Source organism: Nematolebias whitei, chromosome 6 (assembly GCF_014905685.2).
Source record: "Nematolebias whitei isolate Nwh7 chromosome 6, NemWhi1, whole genome shotgun sequence".
Lineage (NCBI taxonomy): Eukaryota > Metazoa > Chordata > Actinopteri > Cyprinodontiformes > Rivulidae > Nematolebias > Nematolebias whitei.
The window spans coordinates 3,396,752-3,397,084 of NC_056503.1; positions in this window are offsets into that span (position 1 = coordinate 3,396,752).

A 333-nucleotide genomic window follows, 5' to 3' on the forward strand; every position below is an offset into this window, starting at 1 on the left:
AAGCACCACCATGAACATGATGACCAGCACCACCACCATGACCATGATGACCACCACAAACATGGGCACCATGACCAACACAAACATAAACACCACCATGACCATGATGAACAACACATCCACAAGCACCACCATGACCATGACGACCAACACCACCACCATGACCATGATGAACACCACAATCATGGGCACCACGACCAACACAAGCACCACCATGAACATGATGACCAGCACCACCCCCATGACCATGATGACCACCACAAACAAGGGCACCATGACCAACATAAACACAAGCACCACCATGAACATGATGACCAGCACCACCACCATGAC